This window comes from Neofelis nebulosa, chromosome 8 (assembly GCF_028018385.1).
Source record: "Neofelis nebulosa isolate mNeoNeb1 chromosome 8, mNeoNeb1.pri, whole genome shotgun sequence".
In the NCBI taxonomy this organism is placed as follows: Eukaryota; Metazoa; Chordata; class Mammalia; order Carnivora; family Felidae; genus Neofelis; species Neofelis nebulosa.
This window is the reverse complement of record NC_080789.1, coordinates 41,689,057-41,716,448: the sequence shown is the minus strand read 5'-3', so window position 1 is coordinate 41,716,448 and position 27,392 is coordinate 41,689,057. Positions and strand designations below refer to the sequence as shown.

At 38.1% G+C, this 27,392-nt stretch overlaps 1 long non-coding RNA gene across 1 annotated transcript in view; it reads left to right on the top strand.

Annotated features, from left to right (window-relative positions):
- Positions 1–1,475: 1,475 nt before the first annotated feature.
- Positions 1,476–27,392, top strand: part of LOC131519177 (uncharacterized) — a 167,342-nt gene continuing 141,425 nt past the window's right edge. The window contains exon 1 of the long non-coding RNA XR_009265511.1: positions 1,476–2,363. This is a non-coding gene — a long non-coding RNA (uncharacterized LOC131519177). The remainder of the gene's footprint in view (positions 2,364–27,392) is intronic.

The window sequence follows — 27,392 nt, the reverse complement described above, 5'->3', positions numbered from 1 at the left end:
ACAGGAAAATCCAACTGAGAAGCAAAAAATAAGTAGCAGACAAAAGGAACAAATTGAAATAAGGGAGAAAACAAAATGTCACCCAGGAGGAATGAGGCTAAATATGCTATAAGTCCCAAATTTAGTCTTAAGCTTTTCAGAAACCAGTGAGAAGAGGGTGAAATCTCATTATGGTTATGCAATCCAAAATGCCTGTAAGATATCAGTTGTTTAGAAATCCAACCATTGCTGCCACTGGGTGGAAAGCTCTCAGGGGTGGACGAGGAGGCCTCCAAAGGACATGAATCAAATCTTCAATGTCATTATTCCAGAAGATAAACCCATAAGTTCCCGGGGGGCTGTCTTATAAACACCTTCCATTTAGACAGTGGCATCAGGGTAAGATTCAATTTAGTTAAAGCAGTTCTGTGACAGGCCAATATAATATGGTTTATGTTCCTGAGGAAATGTTTTAGAGAATCTTGAAGATAATTTTGTCTTGCAAGCAATTGTCTCATAAAACAGCTTTTGACACCTATTGAGGATGTTGAGCATGAGATTCTACTCTGTGACAAGTATTTAATCTAGCAAACTTGTATTTCTAGTTCTAATCTAAATACTTGGTAGTTATCTGCACCTTGATATCCCACAGGTATCTTGGTTTCCAAAACTGCACCCATTATTCCCTCCAAACTGATTTTTCCTATGCTCTGACTGGGAATGATAACATTATGCACCCAGTCTCATCCAGAAATCTTGAAGGCATCCTAGACTTTTGTTTCTTTCCCCTCTTGTTCCTCACACTCACAAAATACCCACATCCTTCTGATAGACTCTCCTTATATCTCGTGTCTCTATCCTGCCTCCTAGCTTCACTGCCACTGTTTGGGTTCCTTCGGGACCTTATCATTACTTGTCTGAACTACTACACTATTGTATTATTGTCTTCCTTGGTCATAGTCTGGCCCTCTGTCCCCTGATCCAGTTTCCATCTGATTCACCTTTGTGCTGCTGGCATTACCACAGCGATTAGCACATGGCAGGCAAGTAAGGTATTTTTGTTGGATGAATTCATATATGGATGAATGAATGTACACACACGTGGGTCTTATGAGAGTCATTATTATAATGCTCCTTTCTGGGGCACCTGGATGGCTCAGTTGGTTAAGCGTCAGACTCTTGATTTCAGCTTGGGTCATGATCTCACAGTTGTGGGATCAAGCCTCATGTTGGGCTCTGTGCTAGGCATGGAACCTGCTTGGGATTTTTTCTCTTTCCCTCTCTCTCTCTGTCCCTCCTCCTCCCTCTCTCTCTCTCTCAAAAAAAAAAAAATTATGCTCCTTTCTAATAATAGGAGAATCATATCTACTCATTCGTGCACCATCAGGATTAAGGCAAGTATTTGTGTACAGTGGTAAGAAATTAAATGTTGTTTCACAGATTCTGAGCTTTTTTTTTTTTTCTTTTTTTCTTTAATCCTTCCTATAGGCAAACACTTGAGGAGGAGACCGAAGAACTCAATTCTCACGTTATTGTTAGAAGAAATTCCAAGAGAAGCCTAAAGAGGAGAGGAGGAGAAGGAGGTGGAGATGAGCAGCTGTGTATCCACCAACAGCCTGGAGGTGGGAGGTAAAGGATTGACTCAGAAAAGCAGTCAAGATTTAATTAAAGACCCAGGCGTGGAGACGCTCATGTGAGGGGAACAAAGAAGACTCACCTGTAACTGCTTGGTATTTGTTGGGAGAGGATGAAGGGAAGAGATTTATATGAATGTTAAGAATATGTAGCAATGTGGGAGGGAGCCCATAGGGGAAATTGTAAGATAAGTACATTAAATATGATTGGTTGAGAGTGTAAAGCAACATTGGGAGAGGCTCTTGATAGGAATAATTACACTAACGCAGCTGATAGCTACAGCCCTTTGTCTCCTAGAAGTAGGATGGCTATTGTGGCTAGGTAGAACAGTGTTATGAGTTAGCTAATCAAAGAGTGTTAAAAATCCATGCAAACTGCATCTTGGGCTCACCCCTACTCTATGAGGGTGAGAGACAGGAATGAGAAATAAGTATTGCTTTATGACGCTGGCCCCGGAACTCTCAGGAAGTAGTATAAATCCTTCAGTAGCAGTCCTGCCGAAGGACTAAACCAGACAGGACGATAGGTTTCATACTGGGTACTAACTCTTGTTAAATACCCAGATTATGACATTCAGAACAGGGTCTGTCCTACAGGAACCGTGTACTAATCAACAGAGAAGATCTCCTGGAGGAAGACCATTTACTTAAGTCTCTTAAGTCATGGAGCCATCCACCCCTTTCTCCTTAAGGGCATATCTCTTACTTCCTTTTGGCCAAGGGAGAAGAGGAAAGAAAAAGAAAAAGAAGGTAAGGTTACTGACTTATTAAATCTCTAATGACAGTAATAATTGTATTGAGAGCTAACATTATTAAACACTATGTTTAGGGCACTGGTCTCAGAGCTCTAGTTGTATTGTTATTTTTTATTTATTTAATTATTGCAACAACTTTGGAATAGGTATAATTTTGTTAGCAGGACACACCTTCTTATAGTGGAAGATCATAGCTATGGGAAGATGGGTTTCCAGCTGATTACACTGCTTCTGTGGCCTGTCAGGTGCTCTAGGGAAGACTTTGTTGCCTAAAGCCTCTGTGTGCACAACCTGTAATTTGCAGATATAATAGCTATCATAAAGAGTTATATTGATGATTAGAGATAATATTGTATAAAGGGTCTAACATGGTCGTTAGCATGAGGAAGTAGACAGTAAAAGGGAATTAATGTCAGGTCCTCTTTGATTAAACTCTTTTTGTTCTTCTATTTTACAGTTAAAGTTAGGATAAAATTAGTTACCGCTATTTTCTCTTCCAAGCCCTGCTTTTTTTTTTTTTATTTCTTAAATTCTCAAAGGGAGTCCTAAAGCAGGAGATCAACAGACCAGTTCATAATGAGAATGAAGAGATGCTCTTGATTCTGCTAATGAATTTTAGCCAGTTCCGTTCAATAGTAGACAAACTTAGAGCCCAAACAAAGAGTTAAATGTTATAACCAGGTATTCCCAGTTTTTCCCAAGTTTCATGACTGAATATCTAGTAGAGGCCAAATCAGAAAGAAAAGTTCCAGGAATGCAGGACTGAGCCAGGCCAGATTATTTTAATTTATTATTTGGCCCTCCAAGGGGCAGGGCAAAGCACCAGGAACAGTGAGATCAAGCTACAGGCAGTTCTGATCATTTATTTCCTCTAACTAGGCTCAGTCAATCTTAGTAAAATGAAGTGGCGTAGATTGGCTTTTGATAACTTCAGATGGCAAGCAATATTTGAGTGTTTTCAGTAAAACAAAAGATAGAAGTGATAAATAGTGGGAATAGTGACATACTGTGAGAATGGTTCATGAGAAAAATTAATAATGCTACCAATTTCTATCATTACATCCTGGGGAAGCTACAGAATTATTCAGGGGCTTGGTCTTAATTATCTTTTAATGAAGATTTGATTTCATTTGCTCTTGTAATCTCTCATTCTTATGTCTCTTTCCATACACTTCCCTTGCTTTTAATTTCCTAGAGTTAAAATGTTCCATGCTTAATATTCTCAGTAGAGCAGCTGAGCTCCATAGAGGAAATACTATGTCAATCTCACAAATAATATAATGAGTTATGCAAGGGCCTTGCTTTACTACTGCTGGTCATATTTTTATGTGATGCATGTACTCAGTAGGAGGAATGAGGAAGGATTCAGGGAGAAGCAATGTGATAGCCACTCCTATAAATCTTCTCAACTACTGCTCTCCCGGTTTGCTTTAGCTTTGTTAAAAAATATCTTAGGCTTTTCCGCATTTTTAAAAATAAAATTTCCCTTGTATCAAAGGACTACATTCAGATTGTGTAGAGAGTCAAATAGTTCTGTAAGGTCATTATGAAAAGCACCAACAACTTTAATGGATTACTACTTCCTAATTTTTCACTTTTAGACATTATCTACCTCTTTCCCATGAAAGGTGAAGATTTAGCTCTCTTTCCCTCCCCTCCTTGCCCATCCCAATCACCCACACATTTCCCATCCATCCATTCTCCCATCCCCTCCGTAGAGTTTTATTCTCTTGAAAAATTTCATTGGGTCTATAGTCTGCACGTAAATAATTAAAACTATTCAAATGATGCCTATACTTGAGTAATGTAATATACTGTAACTGTTTTTCCTGCACAATATTTGATTTTTCCAAATTATCTTCTTTGTTGATGATTATTCTTTTAATGTGTTTGTCACAAATTTAAACCCAAATTCTCACCCAATTGTGTAAACCTCTTATTAACACATCACGTATTCTACCAGCTTCATCTTTTGGAAATAACGTTCCCAGGAACTTCTAATTGATTTAAATTTAGGTAGTGGCTTTCAAGACCTGCTGCCAAGCTGTCCTAGGGTCTTATCTTGGGGTTTCCTTTTCATCTCTCTCTTGTGTGGCAGCCTCTGTTTTCTTCAGTTCTCAGTGTTTTTCTTCCTCTGTTCCCCCATTTTATTGGATAACATCCTTCCGTAGCTTCCTGAGAAAGAAAGGATGGGCAGCAAAGTTTTCGAGACTTGCATATTCAAAAATGTATTTATTCCACCTTCAGGCTTAATTATAGTGTAGATGGATAGTTTGTTGGATACAAAATTCTAGGAAGCAAATCATTTTCCTGTGCAATTTTAAAAGCATTGCTCTGTTGTTTCATAGCTTCTTCTGTTAATTAGAAGCCGAAATTCTGTCATTATTTTTGATGGTCTGTAAAACCTGTTGTGTCTGGAAGACTTTTTATATTTGTTCTTCTTCCTAATGGCCTGAAATTTTATGTGTCTATTTTCATGCATTATGTTGGGCATTCAGTCCAGAAACTCAAGTCCTTTAGTTTGTTAACATTTTTTTGAAATTGATTTTTATTTGCTCTCTCTGCATTTTCTTCTGGAACACACCTATTATAATGAAGTTAGATCTCCTGAATTAATCCCCTGATTTTCCTATTATTTCTCAACTATAGACCACTTCTGTTTTCCTTCTACTTTCTTGACGATTTCCTTAATATTTATTTCAGGATTTCTGTTGTGTGTTTAATTTCTACAATCATATTTTTAATTGTTAAACATCAACTTTATGCTGATATAACTTATATACAAAAAACCCCCACACCATTTAAGTGTATAGTCAGTTTTGAAAATGTATATTTAATCAATATATGAACCATTTCAATTATACCAAAACTTTTTTTTGTGCACTTTGGTAGGATTTCATTATGTATCTTTTTCATTCTTTTAACCTATTTTTACATTTAAAGTGGCTTCTTGTACATGGCATATCGCTGCATCTTTTTTCCCCAATACAGATTAATAATCTTTGCCTTTTAATTGGAGTGTTTAGACCATTTTCATTTAGTGTACTTATCTATCTGGTTAGGTTTAATTGATATTATACTGTTGGCTTTCTATTTGTCTCATTTAATCATTGGTTATTTTTCATATTTTTCTGCCTTCTTTTGGATTAATTGAATGTTTTTCAGTATTTCATTTTATTTCCACTATTGGCTTAATCATTATAATTCTATGATCATCTTAAAATTTTTTTTTTCAAGAACTCTTTTTTTATTTCCAAATATCCTTTTTAAGATTCCAACCTATTGTTTCATGGATGTATTTTTTTTTCTCCTTATCTCTGTGAATATATTAATACACTTGAGGTTTTCTTCGCCCTGCATAGTTGCTCCAATTTGCTTTCCTCCAACAGTTTGTTTTGTTTCTTTCACATCAGAGGATTTCCTCTAATGTTTTACAATATACTCTAGGGGATTCCATTTTGGATAATGACCCACCAACCAAATTGGATCCTTGCTTTTTGGGAATTTTTAAGATGAGACACAGCAAGAGTAGTAGCAGTGGTAGAGGAGAACAAAATGGAACAGGTGCTGAGACAAAGGGAAGCTGAGTCATAAGAATGAGTAACAGCTGATGACTGCATTTCAAGGGATGCTTGGTGTCTGAGTGGGGATGAATGACTTAACCAGGTTCATGAGGGCAAATAGCTACTGAAATAGTTTTCTGGGTTCTTCAGTTTCTTGTGCATCTTTACAACCCACTGAACTCCCACTACCATGTGGTGGGATACCAAGATACCACTGGTATCTTGTAGCCCAAAGGACCTTAGCATATACACATAATAGAAGGTGTAATTAGCAGAAAGAATTAACGTAAAGTGTAAAATCTGCAGGTTATACATGTTAGGCTAAAAGCTTTACAGATCCCCAATCTATAGGCCAGTAAGGCATATAATGAGTAGGAATGCGTGCTCTGTAGTCAGAGCACCTGAATTTGAATCCTGGCTGTGCAACCTTGGGCCTATCACTGAACTCCTCACCCTTGATTCCTCATAGGTGGGGATAATAATCAGAGGTAGTTTCAGAATTTCTATTTAGAAGTGGATTGTGCTGGCAATCTGATTGGAAAAAGAACTTGCACTGAGTTTGTGTAGCACATTCCAAAAAAGTCAGCTTTTCAAATCGAACAATAGAGAGTGGCTGAGAGAGAGAGAGAGTTAGAGTTAAAGATACTCGTTGGCACCATCATTCCTAATAACACTGGTTGGTTTGTTATGAGAACTAAATAAAATTATTTATTTTAGGGATTTAACATAAGGCCTAGTAATACATATTCTATGCATTATCAATGATGGTATTAAATTATTATAATATTTTTATTATCAGGTATTTGAATGAAGGACATATGATAGAGAGGAACAAGGGTTTCTTGAAGTGACAGGCAGGTCATGGTGTCTCTAGAATAGGCTTAATAAACCTCCACTCTAAACCTGGAATTAAATGAGCACTCTATCCAATTCTATCTCTTTCGCACTCTAGAGAACTCCTCTCCTGTGGTTACTGCCTGTGGTTGAAGCTGTCTGCTTACTCTGTCTTTGCTTTATCACTGTGTCATGCCCTCTAACAACTGCATTCCCAGGGAACTCTATGTTGTATGCAGTCAGTGACTTGCCCCCACGCCCCCAAAGATGCTGCTTCTGATTTTTAAATTTGTGTCTTGTCAGCCAAGTTCAGTTTCAACTCCCAGTGGCCAGGCATCCTTTTTTTCTCCCCCTAGACTGTTCCCTGAATCAAGTCTTTATTTACTTTGCAAATCCCATCACGCCTAGACGATGGGCTGAGACGACATATGTGGAAACAAAACCCTACATAAGATATACCAGTAAACATTTTGTGATTTTCAAAGACGGTTGGGGCTGAGGGTACAGTGAAGTCATACTGTTAATCAAATCTTACAAAATGTACTTCTCTCTTATTCATGCTTATTCAAAGGCTTCCCACAATGAATTCTTATGTAAGTTGATACATAGTTTTAAAAAGCCATTGTTGCTGAGGCTTAAAGAAGTAAATGCTCTTTGAGTAGACTCAAGCCATCTTCTTGCCTGCCCCAGCTGCTGAAGGTAGCTCCTCATTCCCACGCTCCACACATCTAAGGACTTGAATTTGCTTTGAGTCAGTCTCCTTCCTCACCACCTTTACCTTCACTTCCACTTATTTGCTTTTCACCTTTTTTTTTTTTTCTAGATGTGATGTTCTTGCTCTGGTTGGCTTTTCTGAATAGGTTTTAGCCTACTTTGACCCTTTATCTCGATGAAACCTTTAAATGACACTCTTGTATAAAGGTGTCCACAGGTCTGACTTGTGGCCCTTAGAAAGGACCCCGCTCTTGGAGCCTTTGGTGATCCATCCATTCTTCCCTGGTTCTGGATTAGAAGTGGATAAATTGGACATTCTACAAGTATTAAGGACTTTGGATATAATGGAGATCACCAGTTCTCAACCTTTACTTTCATCAACACTTATGAAGGATAATTTCACATTAATAACACATTTGCATAAGTGGAGCTGGATAATGTGAAATTCCTACTATACTAGTAATATCATTATTCTTTTTTCTATCTCTCAGAAATGCAGCTGGAAATGTTAGAGTGACATTATTAATGGGATACTTTTAAATCCACTCTAATTTATGGAAAATGTATAAACTACATTAGTTTATGATGCATAACAAATTACTTAAGTTACACTTCATTATTGATTGAGACACATTAGTGAATTTTAAATCTTTTTTTTTTTTTTTTTTTTAAGTTCTTAACCGTGGAATTCTTAGTAGGGACCTGTTTCTGAAAAGTCCAACAGGTAAAACAAATTGAAAGGGAATCTCACTGATTGGATTAGAACTCAATCCTTTCTGTGTTCTTTGAAGACCATGCAGCCCCTCCATAAAGTCCTTGGGGCTTTGCAGAGCACAATGTGAAAACCCAATGCCTTTAATTATATCTTAAGCTACAAGCAGTGATTCCATGAAGTTGCACCACAGTGAGAGTTCATCCAGGATAAGGCATCTAGGAAAGTATTTTTATGAGGAAGCTATTGAACTGTGACAACATTGTACTATTTGGAATATTGGAACCAGACTCTTACTGAATTGTTTTATTCCTTCATTACCATGTCCCTCCAGGTCCCTTCTCCTTGTGATTCATGGCTATCACCCAGAAGCCAAGGACACCTGGCCTGCCTTCCTCTCCCAAACCCTCATTGCCATTTCATCCCTATCCATGCTGACCTTATCCCATCTGGCTTTTGTCTTACTGATTGTCCATCTGTCCAATGTGGCCTCTGGAATGCCTCCTCTCTTGTCAACACATTCCATTACATGCTCCATACCACGTTTTTCTCTTTCCCATGGACTCCTTTGTCTTGGTTAATGACTCCATGGTCCTCCTCTTGCTTTCTGAGTCATCATCTCTGATGACTCACATACCCTCCACTTCATATTTAGTCACCAATTCCTATTCATTCTAGGTTTAGAAATGTCTCTCAGGTGTGAGGGCAATCTGGCTGCAATGTCTGTCATTCCATTGATCACCAGGGTTGAGTTGGTCAATCTAGCTTGCTAGGTGGGTGTCTCTTTCCTCCCTCACTGCTCCGTGAGTGTTCTTCCCAAAACTGCACACTTGGTCAAAGAGGATGACCTTCCCTGAAAGAGCAGGACTGTCCTTCAGTAGAGGGTATAGTTCTGCTAGAACCTCCAAACGAGCTCTCCAAGTCCATTTGTAGGGGAACATATGGTAGTGAAGCTTCTAAGACTCCAGACGTATACAGATGAGGTGCTGCATGTGGCAGTCTGCCTTTATTAAAAAAAAAAGTCTCTCAAATATGACACCATCATAATCTCTAGGCTCTTAAAATAACTTTTGTACAGAGCTGTGAATATAGTCTATACTCAAAAAAGTTTTCTGAGTGCAGTATTCATTTTAATATTTTCCAAATGTGCGTGCCCTCTTTCCTGCGTTCTCCCCTGCTTATTTATTTTCTTTCTGACTTCAGTCTCATATTTGGGTGAAGATATTTAAGATTTTCTTCTATTCAATATTTATGATTGACATTCTTTTGAAAAACTAATAGTTGTAACCTTAAGGTAGGATTTTAATAGGGAATATAGCAAACTTTAGCAATTTTATTCAATTTTAACATATAGAGCAGCAGTTTCCAACCTTGATGTTGTTTTGATCAGGCATTTCAGAAGGACCTGGAGTCTCTCTCTATTTTTTTAAGTTTATTTATTTTGAGAGAGAAAGAAGACACGAGCAGGGGAGAGGCAGAGAGTAAATCCCAAGCAGGCTCTGCACTGACAGCGTGGAGCTGATACAGGGCTCGAACCCATGAACCATGAGATCATGACATGAGCCGAAACCAAGAGTCAGGTGCTTAACCAGCTGAGCCACCCTGGCACCCAGGAAGAACCTGGAATCTAATGGGGGAAATGTGAATAAGAGAGACCAGCAGTGTGATAGAGACTCTGAAAGGAATATGTGCCAGGTAATGTGGTGCAGTGATCAATTCTACCTGAGGTTAGGGAGGTGGGGAGGTCTTAGAGGGCTTCAAAGAGGGAGTAGTTCCCACTTTTGGAATTTAAATGGTTTGTAGGTGCTCAGATAAGGAAGATGGGATGAGAGAGTTTAAGGTAGGTTAGGCTAAAGAAGGTGAGAAATGTTCATTTTATTTTACAGAAGGATAGGATTTTAATAGCTATAAATGGAAAGTGCGTATAGCAGGTGGAAAGAACAGTAATAATTAAAGTGTGTGGTTTAGGGCATGTTTGAGACTTATCAATAACTCTTTGACCTCATGACAAGATGTATTGAGAGAAAAGAGGGGATAGGCAGGTGGGTTTCCATTATGGAAGGCCATGAGAACCATAGTAAGTAGTTCCACTTTAGGAAATGTTGAGCTCAAGAATATTCTTTAGCATGGAAAGAGAGCACCAAAGCTAAACTGTAAGCTAAGAATTCTGGTGACATGTATGAGGACTGGACTGTAGTGGGGGAGAGATTGGTGGGCTGCATTGACCAGACTTGTGACTGACAAGTCTCGTATGGTTATTGAAAATGTTGGTGGGCAGTCCTCAGATTCCATAACCTTATCTTCCAGTTTAGAATGAAAGTATGATGGCAAAAGAGGAAAACTAGGCAGAGAAATGTTGTGCAGGGCCTTCAACAGTTTGATTTTTTGAGGAGACGGCTGTTGCTAATGAACTTTGCTTGTAGTGAGCTGTAATGTAGTGAGGAGGTAGAACAGTAGGAGAGGAAGAAATTAGTGTGGGGAATATTGTTACCTGTTGCAGCAACTATCTGATCACCTAAAAGATTTACACATTTCTTCCCCTCACCAGCTCCCCTTCTGGCAACCATTCTCAGTAACAAAAGGGGAGGTATTATGGAAGAAAATTTAAGAAAAATATTAGGTAGGCATTTGTTCACACCAGCAGGACTTGACATTTTACAGGTTCTAACTCATTGAATCCTCATAACAATGCTATATAGTAGATTTTTTTAATCCTATTTTACAGTTGAGGTAACCAAGTCTCCGAGAGGACAAGTGACCCATGTGAGGTCACGTAATGAGTAGGTGGCAGAACCAAGATCTGAACCCAGAAACATCTAGGTTCAAAGCCCCTTCTTTTTCCAACAAATGCTGTTTTGTATTTTTGTATTATCTTAGGAAATGTTTTTCTTCTCTTATGAAGTATTATTGTTAATATATGTCTCCCAAGTTGACATCAAATATTCCAAATCTGGGAAGTAAGTTAAGGAGGAAATTAAAGAAACCTACATCAACAGACACATTCTTTTCCACTTTCATTCATGCAGTTTAATTTTTACACACTGAAAAGACTATTATCATGAAATTAGCCAGCCATGAATGTCACATTATTTTTCCTTTTCTTTTCTGATTGCCAAGAGGATCTCACCTAAAATTAGAAAATATTTTGGTACATCACCTCTCACAGGGATGTAAAAATTAAATCAATAAATTTATGCACTGCTATGAATTCTTCATGACTGAGTTGTCAATTGCTTCCTTCAGGCAATGAGCCAATGTTTATTAAGTAGCTACAATGGGCATAGTGTTTTGGGAGGCTTTGCAGAAAGTGTCAAAGGAAATAACTGTAGATGTGATTTCCATCACAAGGGGGTTATGATCTAATGAAGAAAATGAACAAAATATATAAGAATAGAGGAGAACAAAAGTATATATATATATATATATATACACACACACACACACACTCTCTCTCTCTCTCTCTAGTGATAGTTATATATTTATATATATCTATATAGATATATCTTTAAAACTACAGATATTCACACACATATATATGTATATGACTATCGCTAGAGATCACATATGCATCACTGGAAAACAATTACTATAACAATGATAGATACATGTCTAGAGACTGTAAAAATAGCCAGAATTAAGTGGAAGTGTTCTCAATAGACAATATGGTAAAGTAGTCAATTCCGAGAACAGTTTTAAAGAAATGTTATAAAATTGTAAATCAAAGAAGTCTATTGAATTCAAATGCTCATTAGACATTTTTATGACTTCTTATAAGCATGATGACTTTTTATTTTTCCAAGTTGTATAGTCCGTGATTAATAGGTGATTATAAAATTGAAAAATTTCAATTCAAACCAATTTTAGCACACAATCTTTGACATTTTTTGAAAGCATATAAAATTCATTCTTTTTCAAAGTTGTCCAAATTTAAACAAAAAGATAACTAGAAGGCTACTAAGTACAAATGAAACAGTACACAGAATTATCAGAAAAATATTTATGATATTATAAAAGTTGCTCATATTAACTCCTCATTAGAACTGTCATTATTTTGAACTTAACAGTAAAAAAGGCATCCTATTGATGTTACACATTAGTGAAAAATACATTGAAATGAAACTATTCTCTGGGTACTTTTCAATTTGAAAATAACTGAACAATTACTAATTACGAATTAATAGTTACATTGAAATAACTGAATCAGTAGTAGAGATGGTATCTGGTTCACATTAGTCATAGAATGTAGCAGCTTTGGAATTAGGGTTTTGAATTCTGAATGTCTTTAGTTTTTACACTTATACTTCACAATAAAACAATACTTTATACACAATTAAGGAAAGTACGATACAGTGGCTCAAGTGCTAGGTGAAAGCTGAAGGAATTATGGTTCTATTTATGGCTTAGGAGTTTATTAACTCCTACCCTGAACAAATATTGTGTGAGCCTTGATTTCTTCATTTGCACTTTCATTCATTCAACAATCTTTATGAAGACCTACCACAGTGTGATAGGCATGGTTATAAAGTGATCAAATCAGAAACAGTCTTTGCCTTATTAGAATTTATATAATAGGAGACAAACCAGTAAACAAATAAAAATATAATTTCATATTGTGAAAGGTATTTAAAGGAAAATAATGGGATGCTGTGATGGAGAACCAAGGGGATGATGGTGAAACATTTTTAAGTTTGCTGGTTACAAAAGACTCTGAGAAAGTGACTTTTGAGCAGAGAGTTGGAGGTTGAATAGAGATGGCCAGTTTTGGGAAAAGAAAGGGGAAAGTCCGTGCCAGGACAAGCAAACAACACCTGTAAGACCCTAGTGAGAAAGAATGTGGCATGTTTGAGGAAGCTAGAGGAAGCTGATGTGGTTGTAGCGTAAGAAACAAGAGGAGAGTGGTCATAGGTTGGGCTGAGTTTGAGAAGCTTAGATCAGTGTAGAGACTCTTAAACCACAGTGATGTTCAGGGGATTGGATTTTATTGTAAGTGACATGGGAAGCCATTGAGGAGTTTTAGATGAGTGACATGAGCTTTCAGGTCTCTGTGTGGCGAATGGATTTAAGGAAGACAATAGGAGAGAAGAAGACCAATAAGAGACTTGATACATTGTCCACCTGACAATGATGGTGGTGGACTTTCCTTTGGGGTTGGTGATGCAAATGGACAGAAGGGGAAAGAACCAGCATGTATTATGGATTCAGAATGGACAAAATTCATTAATAAATTGACTGTGGGGATGAAGAGAAAAAAAAGGTGTCCAGAATGACTCCCAGGTTTCTGGTTTGAGTAACTGGTAGACTGAGGGGCCATTATTGAGATGGGGAAGGCCGGGAATAATGATAACACTTACACCTCTGTACTCCTTTGAGACTGCCTCTGGAAAGGTCTATATATTTCCTGGGGTTGGTTAATATATAAACAAGAGCTATTTATTAAAATTATATTCTAGTTCAACATAATATATTTCAAGGGCAACCTTTAAAAAATTCAGATAACGGATTTTTTTCACTAGGAAGTAATATCTTGGAAAAATATAAATATTAAGCAAGACATGCTACTGCATTGTGAGGGAACCAGCAAATTTAAGGGAAAAAAAACCATTAAATGATATGTAGCAAATATTGAAAGAATAAGATACATAAGTTGTAATTTTAGACCTAGGAAATCAGATCCAGATTTGATATGTAAACAGATTGGCCTATAAATCTCCCTGAGGGACCATCTTCTTTCCTTGAAGAAAACTGTTATTGTTTTCCTGTTTTCAGCAGTTCAGTGGTTGGGGTGGACAAAGAGGATTTAGTGGTTGAGTCAGATTTGATGTTTTTATAGAATGAGTGTAGGGAAGGAAGTAGGAAGCTCTTTGTAGATGTGGGTAGGAGAATGATCAGGTTTTTCTTGTGGCTGAGGACAAAAGAAAAGTAAAATAAAATTTAGGGATTGTTGCAACAAAAAGTTAGTTACCCCTTTCTCGTGATAAAAAATATAGGGGTACCTGGGTGGCTCAGTCGATTATATGTCTGACTCTTGGTTTCAGCTCAGGTCATGATTTCATTCATGGTTTGTGGGATCCAGCCCCACATCCAGCTCTGCGTTGACAGGGTGGGGGCCTTCTTGGGATTCTCTCTCCCACTCTCTCTATCCCTTTCCTGCTTGTTCTCTCTCTCTCTCTCTCTCTCTCTCTCTCTCTCTCTCTCTATCAAAATAAATAAATATTTTTTAAAAACTATACACAAAATGTACCATGTAAGGGGCGCCTGGGTGGCTTGGTCGGTTAAGCGTCTGACTTCGGCTCAGGTCATGATCTCACGGTCCATGAGTTTGAGCCCCACGTTGGGCTCTGTGCTGACAGCTCAGAGCCTGGAGCCTGTTTCCGATTCTGTGTCTCCCTCTCTCTCTGCCCCTCCCCTATTCATTCTCTGTCTCTCTCTGTCTCAGAAATAAATAACGTTAAAAAAAAATTAAAAAAAAAAGTACCATGTAAGCTTCTAAATTCATCCTAGATAGCTGTTGTTTTGTACTGTTTAGGACATTTCTGTATGACAGAGGCTGATCTGTTATAGTGCTAGGAAAAGTACTGGGGCTGGGAGCAAGTTCCAGACCTGCTATCTACTGAATGTGTCCTCATTTGTGGTAGGTACTGTAGTTCCTATTTTACAAGAGTATCCTTGAAGGTCAATTAATATTTTCTTTACTGAAATGCCTGCTCTTGTGCCTAGAGCTCAGTAGACTGTCAATAAATATTTACTGAGTCAGAATCATGTAACTGCTCCTTTAAAAATAACAGATATTGTAAACTTCTGGTAACGAAATCACTACTTTTAGATTTAGACTTTTCATTTTTAAATTTATATTTTATACAATATCTTATGAAAGTTCTTAAGTGAATCTTGTTTTGTAAACCTTTAATTCTGAAATAATTGTAGATTCACATGTAATTATAAGAAGATATAGAGATCCTGTATGCCTTTGACCCTGTTGTTCCTAATGGTAACATCTTACATAACTAATGTAGTATCACACCTGGGAGATTGCTATCGATAAAAATCCACCAATCTTTTCCATATTTTGCCACCAGCTTTACATGCAATCTTTTGTGTGTGTGTGTGTGTGTGTGTGTGTGTGTGTGTGTGCGTGTTTCATTCTATGCAATTTTATTGTATGTGTAGATTCATGGGAAACCAGCACAGCCAAGACACATACCAGTCTCGTCTCAGAGATTCCTTGTGCCACCCTTTTTTTTTTTTTTAATTTTTTTTTCAACGTTTTTTATTTATTTTTGGGACAGAGAGAGACAGAGCATGAACGGGGGAGGGGCAGAGAGAGAGGGAGACACAGGAACGGAAACAGGCTCCAGGCTCTGAGCCATCAGCCCAGAGCCTGACGCGGGGCTCGAACTCACGGACCGCGAGATCGTGACCTGGCTGAAGTCGGACGCTTAACCGACTGCGCCACCCAGGCGCCCCATGTGCCACCCTTTTGTAGCTACATCCACTTCAACTCCTTCCTTCAACCTCTGGTAACTACTAATCTATTCTCCATCTCTACAATTTTCTCATTTCAAGAAATTTATATAAATGGAGTCATGTCCTATTTAATCATTTCAGATGGTCTGTTTTTCACTCAGCACAGTTCTCTTGAGAGGCATCCAAGTTGTTGTGTGTATCAGTAGTTCCTTACTTTTTATTGTTGCGTAGTGTTTAATGATTTGGAGGTACCATAGTTTGTTTACATTTTTACTCGTTGAAAGAAAGAGAATTTGGTAGCTTCCAGTTTTTCGCTATCAGAAATAAAGCTTCTATGAATATTTGTGTACATATTTGTGTGTGTGTGTGTGTGTGTGTGTGTGTGTGTGTGTTTGAGAATCTAAATTTTCATTTACACCTTTTTTGTTTTGATGATTCGTTATGTTAATCCATTAACTCAGTATTTTTAGCTAATGGATAAAGAAAATATACAAATCAGCAGTGAATAGAGATTCTGGCCCTTTTGGAGGTAATCCTATTGGTCAAAACAGGAATAATTCTGACATTTATGTCAATGAACTATAATTAAGTGATATAGCCTGACACCTAGGAGCTCACATGTTGGCTACATGTGTATCTAATGTATAAGCATCATATAACTATGCCAGCTGCTGGTGAACATTCACGGCTGTATTAACATAGTAAAGATGTCTATATGGCAGTAAAACACATTTGCTTGTAAAACGTCTCCCAAGAAAAACACTCTTCTAATTGTGACATGTACTAGAATTTAATGCCTTATTACATATAAATACAAATATTTGGACAATGTCCTCTAATTCATCTCCTTTCGTGCAGAATGCATGGAAGTGTTGAAATAAGTAAAATCCTTGACACATGCCCAGACCACATCAATTCTTACTCATCGAGTGTCACTAAATGAGAAGCCCTTTGCCTGGGTGATGACTGGCCAAGTGACAATAGCTAAACAATTGTTAAATAATATTAACAAATCCATATATAGTGCATGTTGTATACCAATTACTGTTCTTTGCCAGTGCTTCTTATTAATGTGAACTAATCTCCACTAAAATTCTATGGGGTATGAACTATCAATATTCTCATTGCACAGCTAGGAACACTGAGGCACAGACAGTGGTTAAGTAACTTTTCCAAAGTCCTCAGCCAGTAATTGGCAAAATGGAGAAGAACTCAGACAGTCTTGTTCCAAAGCCCATCCCTTAACTCTGTGCTGTTTGCAAGATTAGAATCAGTTAATACAAATAAGCCACCACACCCAGATAAGATGTTTTAATTAAAATTGCGGTTCTGGGTTTTTCACTTGTCAAAATGAAATGAGAACTCACACCTTTCCTTCAACTAAACTAAATTCTTAAAGAAATGCGGTATAGCAGGCATTTCCAGCTAAAGCCTAGGTGCTACTTACCTTTTAGAATTAAACACATCAGGGTCACCTGGGTGGTTCAGTCGGTTAAATGTCTGACTCTTGATTTCGGCTCAGGTCCTGATCTCACAGTTTGTGAGACTGAACCCTGCATCAGGCTCAGGGCTGACAGTGTGTAGCCTGTTTGGGATTCTCTTTCTCCCTCTTTCTCTGCCTCTCCCTCTCCCTCTCTCTATCTCTCTCTCTCAAAATACATAAATAAATGTTAAAAATATATTAAAAAAGAACTAAACATATCAGGGAAGGTTTACTCAACGTCTGTTTGAAAGAAGTTCTAAAAAAACCTCTTTGAGAATGAGCTTATTCTACGAGGAGAGAGAATTAGCAAGCAAGCTTGGTAAGAAGAAATGAGAACCAATTTTGAGTACAACATGCTTTTTGCTATTGAAATCTGCTTTCCAGTGTGATGCTTATCAATTCATCTCTAGGAAACTGAAGGCTGAATATAAAAATGGAAAAATCCACTTTCACAAAAAACTTAGTAGTTTATATACCCAGAGAGTAATCAGCATTGCACTGGTGTCCATTAAAAATGGAGCATGGTACAAAGGAGCATCGTACAAAAAATGGAATTATGAATAAGGTGGGTGCAAGGAATATGAAATTTTGATACATTTAGGGCACTGACATATTAGGAGCACTTGAAATGTCGGCCAAACCCTGTCCTTAGCACCATGGGAATACTCAAAACCTTTCATGGCAGCACCTGGCAAAATCCAAGTCTGAGTCTCTGGCTTTGATGTCTGGGGTCTTTGGAGTCAACAGTAGCATGAAGCTGTGCTTTTTGTCATTAGTGCCCCTGGCACAAAAATCAGCACCATGGACAGCAGGTGATGGCTGTGTGCTAGGGCACCACCATCAAAGGGTGCTGATGTGTGGGGAAATCTGGTGGGCACCAAGTGGAAGTAGAAAAAAAAAAAGTTTATGAGCATAAACAAGGTTTGACTGAAACCTTAAATAGGCATTCTCAGAAAAATTGGGGGATCAGGAAGGGGAGGTTTTAGAGAATAGAAGTTCTGTAAAACAAGGTAGAGCTACAGCTAAAGAAATGTTATTAATCACTATTAATGTTATATCATTATTTATGTGACTGGCGCATTGATATTAACAAAGGAAATTCCAGGTTACAAATCTAATTGATTTCTCTAAGAATAGTTTAGGAAGCTCTTGTGTATTTTTAATATACTCTTGACTAAAGATAGGTGTCTTTTAAATTTCAATCTCAATGATATAATGACGAATAATGTATTCAGATTCAAGGACAGTAGTCTACTCTCCCTTTATTTTGCCTCAAGTATGAGAGAGCTGCAAGGTACATACAGTCAGCATTTTCTTGTGATTTAGGGAATTCTTTATAAGTTGGTTAAATAACAGGATGAATTCTGGTTGTCTATCACTGCATAAAAAAATAATTAAACCTTAGTAGTATAAAGAAGCAATCATTTTATTAAGCTAAGTTTCCCATGGGTAAAGAATTCAGACAGGGCATAGCCAGATGGCTTATGTATCACCATTCCACCAGAGAAACAGAACCTGGAGGATACATGTATATTAAGAAAGTTATTGCAAAGAATTGACTTATGTGATTGTGGGGGCTAGTTACGTTAGTCTGAAATCTGCACGGTGGGCTGTCAGGAAGGGAAAGCCCCAGGAAGGGGCTGCCAGTGCAGTCCACAGGTGGAATTTCTTCTTCCTTAGAGAATCCAGTTCTGTTCTTACAGACTTTCAGGTGCTTGGATCAGGCTAACCCAGATTACCCAGCATAATGTCTTTTATCTAAAGCCAACTGACTTAGATGTTAATCATGATGACAAAATTACCTTCATAGCAACACCTAATTTGTGCTTGATTGAATAACTGGATACCATAGTCTAGCAAGTCTGACATATAAAACTGACCATCACAGTTTGTCTCTGCTCCATAGTGTCAGGGAATGCAGCTGGGAAAATTCCCATGCCTGGGGTGATCCAAACTGCTGGGGAAGTGTGAGGAGACTTCTTCACTTGTGGGTCTGGTACCGGACTTAAAGACTGGGCTCAGCTGACCCTGTCATCTGGAACTCCTACTCATGGCCTCTCCATCTGGCTCTGGCTTCTCACAACATGGTAGCTTGGAAGGAGCAAGCTGAAAGGAAGTGCCCTGAAGGAAAACTGCCAAGAGAACAGGCAGAAGCTGCATGGCCTTTACTGCCTAGCCCCAGCAATCATGAAGCCTCACTTCTACACATTTTATTGATTACAAACATGTCACATAGTCTGGCCCAGGAGGAGGGAACTAGACTGTGCCTCTGATGGAAGAGTGGCAAGATCACATTGCATGAGAGCACATAGCATGGAGGAAACTGTTATACCCATCTTTGGGAAATATAGTCTGCCATGTAGGGTGTGAAAATCTACAATGTCTCTCCCAATTGGAATAAAAGAAATGTTTAGAAGTTCACTAACTATTCACTAGCTCACCTCAGATACTCAAAATGGCAGAATTTAATGACATTAAAATTGATCTGTAAATATATTGCTCTTTTTCACATTCAAAAATCTATCAAGTTGGGGCTTATTATTAAAAATATGATAATTTGGGGCTGCTCTGGGACTAACCCACTTTTTTAAAATATAATTTATTGTCAAGTTAACTAACATTCAGTAGATACAGTGTGCTCTTGGCTTCGGGAGTAAGATCCCCATGATTCATCATTTACATCCAACATCCAGTGCTCATCCCAAGTGCCTTCCTCAATGCTCATCACCTATTTTCCCCTCTCCTCCCACCCATCAACTCTCAGTTTGTTCTCTGTATTTAAGAGTCTCTTATGGGTTTGCCTCTCTCTCTGTTTGAAACTGTTTTTCCCCTTCTTCTCCCCCATGGTCTTCTGTTAAATTTCTCAAATTCCACATGTGAGTAAAAACATATGATATCTGTCTTTCTCTGCCTGACTTACTTCACTTAGCATGATACCCTCCAGTTCCATCCACGTTGTTGCAAATGGCAAGATTTCATTCTTTCTCTTTGCCAAGTAGTATTCTATTGTGTATATAAACCATATTTTCTTTATCCATTCATCAGTTCATGGACATTTGGGCTCTTTTCATAATTTGGCTATTGTTGATAGTGCTGATATAAACATTGGGGACACATGTGCTCCTATGAATCAGCGCTCCTGTGTCCTTTGGATAAATTCCTAGTAATGCTGTTGTTGGGTCATAGGATAATTCTGTTTTTAATTTTTTGAGGAAGCATCACACTGTTTTCCAGAGCAGCTGCACCAGTTTGCATTCCCACCAACAGTGCAAGAGGGATCCCGTTTCTCCACATCCTTGCCAACATCTGTTGTTTCCTGAGTTGTTAATTTTAGCCACTCTGACAGGTGTGAGGTGGTATCTCAGTGTGGTTTTGATTTGTATTTCCCTGATGATGAGCAATGTTGAGCCATCTGGATGTCTTCTTTGGAAAAGTGTGGGACTAACCCACTTAATTTCAGTAACCTTTTAGGAGTGAAGCAGATATTAGAAACGGTATTATTGATCTATTGCTGTGTAACAAATTAACACAAACTTAGTGGCTTAAAACAACACACATTTACTGTCTCACAGTTTCTGTGACTCAGGAGTCTAGGCACGGCATAGCTGGCTCTTTTGTTTCAGGCTCCCTCAAAGCTGAAATCAAGATTGTTGGCCAGGGGTGGGGTCTCATCTGAAGCTGGACTGAAGAAGGAGCCTCTTCCAAGTTCACATGATTGTTGGTTGCCAGGATTGAGTATCTCTTGGACTAAGAGTTTCAATTTCTAGTTGACTATTTGCTGGAAGCCACCCTAGGTCCTTGCTACGTGGGCCTCTCTATACGGAAGCTTGCTTGATCAAATCTAATAAAGGAGAGTCAATGGAGAGAGACTGGCTAGCAAGATGGAAGTTACAATCTTAGCTAATGAAATCGTAGACATTACAGAGCATCCCCATTGTTAAATACTGCTGGTTACAAGCAAGTCAACATTTCCACTCACACTGAAGAGAGGGAATTACACCAAGGTATGACCAGGAGACAGGGCTAATCTGGGGACATCTTAGTATCTGTCCATCACAGAAACATTAGATGCAATTGCCAGAGCTTGGGATAAGGCCTCTCTTCCTGATCATAGTCTCTGTGACAGGAAGCATTTGATATAAAGGTGGGAGTGGGAGTCTAATCCAAGATGACAAGCAATTCTCAACTGATGGGTGAAATGCTGTAGTGGAAAATGCACAACTCATTTGGAATTCTAGGTATCCAGGAAGCAGTTGATTTCAGGGAAACGTTTCAGTAAAATCTGATGGGAGGTAAGATGTAGATGCTGGTTCTGGGAGTTCCTAGAGGGACACTGACAAGAGTAAGCCAGAGTAACCACATTTTTATAGGAACTGTGGATCTGAATTTACTGAAGTAGAAACTCATATGTAGGGGAACAAAGCAAAGGCCCATTTACCAGAATTATAGAGTAGGGGACTTTAAAAATATTTAAGTTCTCACCTAGAATTAAAATTCTGTGAGGTCAGGGAGAATGTATCTATGGACTTATCAATGAATATGCCAGATTTTGATTGTAGGAGGTGAGAGGGTGGGGAGCTTCCCTCTTTCTGGGAAGTAAAGTACCTATGGGCTCTCTGTTTATTGCCCCTGGCTGAGGGCACCCTGCCTTGGCTGTCCAAGGAACCCATGTAGTACCTGGGTGTGAGGAAGCATGGTAGTAAAAAATGGGAGCAACTGACGCTACACTGTGTAACCCCAGATGGAGGTAACAGGTAGCCAGAAAGTGGATGCTTAATTCTGCATTTTCTTAACTCATATCTCTCTGCTATGCCTGCTGGACCACAAGCTGAAAGTGGCTCATTTGCTCACCATTTTTACCATTTAAATGCACTGATCTAACATTGATAATTAATCTTGCTCCTATTTTTAAAAATGAAGATCTTTCAATACACACTCTTTCTTAACCTCCAAAACTAGAAAAAACAAAACAAAACAAAACCTTGGAAGCTATTTAAATATTTTCTGGCACTTGGAAAAGCATAGAACTGTCAATGCAGTCCCCCTCTATATCAGAACATGAAGGTGAAAAACCTGGGATGTTTTCTAAGTACTCATACACAGTGAAGCATTTTGTAAAGGGACAGATGACCTATCACAAAGACTACGAAGAGCCTTCCAGAAACCTCAATCCAAACCATTCACCAGATGCTAAAACAAATGAAATTTAATAGCATCTCCCAGGTGATGTCGGCTGGAAAAAAAATTGATAACCATTTTCAATTTTGGCTTTCTTTTAAAAGTAAAGCATATTTTGTGGAAAGAGAAGCTTTCTTATTGTGTCTAAATAAAATTTCTGCATAAATTCTTTGTGGTAGTAAATAATATGTATATCTCAGACACTTAACCTGTGGTTGGTAGTTCTCCAGTAATTTGACGGTAATAGCTTTGAAGGCGTGCATATTGAGACACACTGTTTCCCTAAAACATAGCTTCATATTTCTATTAGTCCTTCTTCAACTGTACATAATACTATTTTGTATTTAGATACAGATGTCCTGTTTTCCTGTTTTGAAAGGTGTTTTATTTTATTGAGGTATAACATATATACCAAACTTTTCATGAATTATAGATGTACAGCTGGACAAATGGTCATACAGTGAATACCTCTAGGTAAGCACTGTTCAGATCAAGTATTAGAAGATTACCAGGATCCAATCCTTTCTGTACAAAGAAAACCACTATTTGGACTTTTAACATCATGCATTTGTTTTATCTATTTGTATTTCATATAAATGAAGTCTTATAGTATATACTCTTGTATCTGGCTTTTTCATACAAAGTTTGCTTAGAAAATGCATTTATGTTGCTGGGTATAGCTGTAGTTCATTAATTTTCAGTGCTGTGTAGCATTCCGTTGTACAAGGATAATTTAATTATTTATTCTAATATTTGATGGAAATATCAGTTGTTTCTAGTTTGGAGCTATCATGAATAATGTGGTTATGCACACTCTTCGACTTGGCTTTTGCTACACATTTCTGTGGGGCAGGTACCTAAGAATGGAATGCTTAGTTATAGGGTGTGAATGAATAGTTCCGTTTTAGCAGATACTCCCCAAATGGTTTTCTAAAGTGGCTGTACTAACTTACATTCCTGCCAGGAAATCCTTTGAGAGGAAAATTGGGCTTGCTTTTCCACATTTTCCTTCTTTCTTGGATATTTGTCCCTTAAACCCTCACTGCTTTGGAATCTCTCATATGCCTTAAATCAAATCTTTAAAAATATTTTGTCTACCTTTCTTAGTTCTCCTCTGCCCCAGCACGAAGTTGCTCTGCAGAAGTCTAACCCACTGTTATTCAGAACAGAAGTCCAGTCTGGATGTCCTTTGAGCCTTAGAAACAGTAAAATCTAACTTTCATTTTATTATCCTTAAAAAATAAATGAATGAGTAAGAATTAGACAGGCAAGTGAGTATAAATGGAAAAACAAGAGGGAATAGCATCGTAATACCAGGGCACAATGTATGCAGGGAATCATAAGTAGGTTAGCATTGTTGGATCATAAATTATGAGATGGTGGTAGAAAAATTATAGAAGGCATGTTATAAAAGACCTTAATGCCATTCTAAAGAGCTTGGATTTTTATTTGAAAGCTGAGGGAAATCATTGGTCACTTAATGTAGGAAATAATAGGATCAGATTTTAATTTTCTAAAATTTATGTTGAAAGCAGTATGGAATGTATCTGAGGGGCCAAGGCTGGGCTCTAGAAAATTAGTATCATGAAAAGGTACAAAAGAAAAGATAGGGCCTAAATTAGAGAAAAGGGAACAGACTCAAAATATGTTTGGATGGTTAAGTCCATAAGGAAATTGAAGAAGAAAAAGTGAAAAATGACTGCCTGGTTTCTTGCTTGGGTGAGCAGGAGGACAATGATGTCAATGGCTCACACACAGATGACAGCAGGAGGCGGTCTCTTGGATTGGGAGAAGTGGGGAGGCAAAGATGAATCCAATCTGGACAATGTCAATTTTAAGGTGCCTTTGGGAAATACAAGTCCATGTGTGAGTATGGAACCTGAAAACATTGGGAGGGGCTGGAGATGAATGAGATTTGGGAGTTATCAGTCTGCAATAGGTAGTTGTAAAAACCTTGAGATAGTTAGATAACTCAGATGAGACAACTCATGTAGAGCGAGAAGGAAAATGGACCAAAGACAAAGCACTACTATAAGAATGACAAGCAGAGGAAGATGGAATAATAAAGCAGATTAAGAAAGCATTACCAGAAAAGCAGAAAGAGAACAAGGACAAAGAAATGTAATCAAACCAGTGAGACACCTATTTTAAAGAGGGAGATATCAGCAGTGTTAAAGTTGGAGAGAGGATTTCTGAAATAACAAATGTGTTTATTATATTTTGACATTAGAATCTCATGGCTTTAGTTGAGTTGAAGGGAAAGAAACCAGATCACAGTGATCTGAGAAATGATAAAACTTACTCTTGAGATGTTCAGAAGAGAAAGGAATGAGAGTCAATTGTCGGACTAAAAGAGACTGAAGGGCCAAAGGACATTTTTAAAATTATGAGGAATGTGTGCACAAGGGCTGGAGAGGTAGGACTGTAATGTGGAAGGAAGAACTGGGCTGATCTCGAGAGAGGGAAGTAGAGGGTTAACAGATTGAGAAAATTTGAAGCTATAGTTAGAGACTTTAGAAATGTTGCAATTCTGAGTAATTGCAGGATTCCTTGCTTTCTGTGTAATGCTTTTCTGAAATATTTGAATTTTTATGATAGCAGGAATTATTGTTTTAATCAGAAAAAGCAATAAAGATTAAAATAAAGATGCAATGGGGCGCCTGCGTGGCTCAGTCGGTTGAACGTCCGACTTCGGCTCAGGTCGTGATCTCTCAGTTCATGGGTTCGAGCCTTGCATCGGGCTCTGTGCTGACAGCTCAGAGCCTGGAGCCTGCTTTGGATTCTGTGTCTCCCTCTCTTTCTGCCCCTCCCCTGATCATGCTCTGTCTCTCTCTCTCTCTCTCTCTCTGTCAAAAATAAATAAACATTAAAAAATTAAAAAAAATAAAGATGTAATGAAGCATTGAATTTCTGCAAAGATTTAAGAAAATCAGAGTGAGAAAAGTCCTCAAAATATGAAATTAGGTTATTGAATATTATTTTCCCTGTACCTTTGTTATTTAAAACACTTTTTGAAAACTGGGAATTTGTACTATTTGTGGGGGCATCAGTTGGATTTTTTTTCTCAATCAATAAAGGAGCATTCCTCTGAAGGGAAAATAGTTTCCTAAATATATACATCATATAATTCATTAGAAAACATTATCCTAGGAAGACTGCATGGAGGCACTTAATCATCTATTATTTTCTTTCTCTGAATAGTACTTCTGATATTATTTGTCACATAATTTGCTTGATTCAGTACTATGTTTCACAATTCCAAAAATAACCTATTGATTCCAGCAAAAATTTGACAGGGAAAGGATTTGGCAGACAGAAATGTTATACTTCAAGAATTGGTGCCTTGTACCACTCAATCATTTCTCCCTCTTTGCTAGATTGTCCCTTTTGGTCTAACTCAGAAGCTAGCAAATGAAAAAAAAAAACAACAACTATCTATTATAACTGAGTGATGGAAAAAGTAAGATGCTTAAGTAGAAGTCACGGAATATCATAAGTTCATATAAAATTCTAAGGACTCCTCTTTCCTTTTTCCTGCACTGGATGGCAGTGGGGCGGAATATCTATTGTATTGCTGAACATCGTATTAAGAAAGCTGTATTAGGTCAGTAGTGACTGGGTCCAATGCAGTCTGATCCAGTCTGCTCTTCTGGGATGGACAACATGATTCTTCCATGTTTCCTGTATCCACGATGACAAACTGGCTTCATTTTGACTGCAACTCTGAGCAGATGCTCCTGGCTGCTTGGGGCACTGTAATGAATGGGCTGGAGGCAGAGCGTGTTGTGAATGCAGAGATGTTCATCATGGTAGGTGGAGTAATGGTGACCTGGAAACTAAAAAAGTAAAAGCGATAGAGCCTCTGCCTTTGAGGATGACACACAGTGGAGATCCCACTCATTGGTGTAGTGCAAGCACATCATGAGCACTGCCTGGGAGGGTTGGGGGTCAAGGGTTCATGTAGGGAAGGTATAAGAGGAGTTTAGTGGGTGGGAGAACATGTGGTAGCAAATTCCCTGAATCTGGGTTCAAGCCTTGGTGTGGTGTGACCTTGGGTAATTCATTTATTCTTTCGTCAGCAGTAAAGAGTGAGAGTAATAATAATTTTCCTGTTTTTTATAAAAAGTGGTTAAAAGGATTATTCTATACATATGCAATAGATGAGATATGACTGTAACCTCTCAAGCACCATTACAATTTTTAAAAATTGATGAGTAATGACATAGTTATGACATGTTCACAAATAACATTTATTGCATTTTTGCATTAAATCATAGTGATATGATTTAAAGTGCTGAGAGAACAGACAAGAGAGAGATCATTTCCTGGTGGAGACACTGAGGAAGGCTTCATGAGGAAAGCAGTATTTCAGCGGGGCCTCAAAGGTTAAATAGGAATTTGGTATTTGGAGATAAAAAAGTCTTCCAAGGGGGAGAAAACTGGGTGAGCCAAGGCCTAACATGAAGACAGCAAAAGATATGAAAATAATAAATAAATCCTCAAGTTTTCATGGTGTGTTATGATTTACAATGTTTTTTCACTGATTGGGAGTAACCATGCAATTTGGCTGTAGCATGGGGCGTGCAGGGGCTGGAGAGAGAGAAGGTTGGGGATCCAGGTTGAGATAATATTTTGGAGGAATTTGAGTTCTTTCCTAAGGAATATGCATAGAAATGAACAACCCACATATATATAAAATGTCATGAGCAGGGATTCTAATTCTCTGTTGTCACAGTGGAACATACAGAGTGTTTTTTGGTATGTTATTAGATTGTGTGTTTTATAGATTTTATTCATTTCTTTCTTGATACTTTTCTTACAACTCTACATTTTGCATGGCTATGATGTTGCCTTTGGTACTAACCCTTCTCTGACCCTTAATACCTTAACCTGGGCAATATTATACTCCTTGCCTGGGCACGTGGCTTTCAGTCTCTTCAATCCAGTCCATGCAGCGAAGGTCCTCCAAATCCATCTTACTGCTCTTATGGTACCACTCCCCTATTCAGAATCCCACGGTGGTCCTCCATTGCTTTCTGTGGATGGCTTCACCTGGTATTCAGCTTACCTGGCTGC